This window comes from Canis aureus, chromosome 2 (genome assembly GCF_053574225.1).
Source record: "Canis aureus isolate CA01 chromosome 2, VMU_Caureus_v.1.0, whole genome shotgun sequence".
NCBI lineage: Eukaryota > Metazoa > Chordata > Mammalia > Carnivora > Canidae > Canis > Canis aureus.
The window spans coordinates 39,787,318-39,789,365 of record NC_135612.1 but is presented as its reverse complement, the minus strand read 5'-3'; the positions used below and the strand labels follow the sequence as shown (position 1 = coordinate 39,789,365).

Sequence of the window (2,048 nt, the reverse complement as noted above, 5' to 3'; positions counted from 1 at the left end):
CCCTGAGATCACTGCCCAGGCCAAAAAACAAGAGTTGGATGCTCAACTGACTGATCCGTCCAGGCACCCCTCATACTGTTTTTAAGTAGTTTGCCCTCCTGAGTGTTGTGTGGATTAAAAGAAAAAAAAACAAAAAACACTTCTATTTCCTAAGTTGAAGAGATCTATGTAGCTCATGATTGTACAAGATATTAAAATCTTAAGGGTTAATCCACATCATCATTGAGAATTGTTATAGAGGTCAGTTGTACCACACTTATATTTGCAGATTATTTTGCCCAGCTGTTCAGCCAAGACTAAGCCACTCAAAGAAACCAGACTCTAACTTCATGTCCATATCTAATTAATACTGATACTTTTTTTAAATTTTTATTTATTTATGATAGTCACACACAGAGAGAGAGAGAGAGAGGCAGAGACATAGGCAGAGGGAGAAGCAGGCTCCATGCACCGGGAGCCCAACACAGGATTCGATCCCAGGTCTCCAGGATTGCGCCCCCAGCCAAAGGCAGGTGTCAAACCGCTGCGCCACCCAGGGATCCCTGATACTTTTTTTCAACCTGTGTAACAGTTGATCTTCTAGGCATATGGAAAGGGAATCCAGTACTTAACTTTAGCAGGGTTGCTAAAGTATTGACAATTAACCAGTGCCCTATAAATACTTTTATTTTGGCAATGGCCCACAAGGTTAACTTCTAGAGAATTTAGCTTGACACAATGAAATAACTCAAAACAACTAGACTATATAATTTTGAGAGAAAATATATAAATTAAGAAGATAATACTTATTCATATCACTTGCAAAATGTCTGTCTACTAAAATTGCTACCGACTATAAGGTACATACCTTTTAGAAAACACAATTGGTCACACATTGTTCTTTTCAGGCATATTCATATAAAAATAGAAAATGAACATTTGTAGCAAATGTCACCCACGTAGGTATGACTGTAAATCAAGAATCAAACAACATGTACCCTTGATTCTAATCATTATTATAACTTAATAATCTGTAAATTATATCATGAGTTGTAATCCCCCATCCACTACTAGAATATGCCCTGTATGGTGATTCTAACTCATGACCCTGAGATCAACAGTCAGATGCTCTGAGTCAGATGCTCAGATCATGAGCCAGGCAGGTGCCGTATATGGCGATTCTCAAAGGAAAAATGTGCACATCGATAGGTTCTCCAAACCTCCCAAGAGAGGTATTTTTCTTTACATGTTCAAGTCTTTCGTCCTATCCGTGTGGACAAATACTGGTACAACTACATTCACTGCAATTTTCTTTCTTGTAACTTCTTTAGCAAAAGTATATGCAAATTTAATGCATCTTCCTTTACTGACGCTATACAAAGATTGGCCAAAATTGCCTTTGAAACCAGTATGTCCTCTAGTAACAATAGATCCTCTTTGGTGTTGAATCATAGCCTTTCTGGCAGCTTTCCAAGTCAGCACAGAACCATCAGGTTAGTATGTGCCAAGATATCTTATCTTCAGCTTTTGTTCTTACTAAAAGGCTATCCCTATTAATTCCAGCTGCATTTACTAAGAGATAAAGTCGACCTAAATTTTTCTCCATCTCTTCAAATGTATTTTGAGCCTTACGTCTTTTGGCAGCATCATAGCTAAATGCCAAGTGATCTCCACCACAGTCACCAGCACCAGTGGCTTTGGCCACTTGCAGACTTCTGAGGATGATGGCCAATCAGTAGCCCTTCTGGGCCATTAATTGGGTCACTGCCCTGCACTGTGGGAGCCCCCTCAAACAGAGCACACTGCCCATCTTAGATCTCAGAGCCACAAAATCAGGAGAAAGAGAGCTAGCAGATCTTTTCCAGATTCCTTCAGCTTTTAAGCCATCGTGGCTGAAATGGAAAAAAAACAAAACAAAAAAAAGGCCAAACTGCCACAAAGAAGTAGTACCACTGTACTGTTCCTGCTCCTACTGCCCCAGTTTAAAGTTTTTGAGAGTTCCAAAAAAATAAATAAATAAAAAATAAAGTTTTTGAGAGTCCCACTGGTACCTCTACTTTTCCTGCAAA

At 39.2% G+C, this 2,048-nt stretch overlaps 1 pseudogene; it reads right to left on the bottom strand.

Moving 5' to 3' along the window:
* Window positions 1-1,017: 1,017 nt before the first annotated feature.
* LOC144291502 (3-oxoacyl-[acyl-carrier-protein] reductase pseudogene) lies at window positions 1,018-1,789 on the bottom strand (annotated as a pseudogene).
* Window positions 1,790-2,048: the final 259 nt, after the last annotated feature.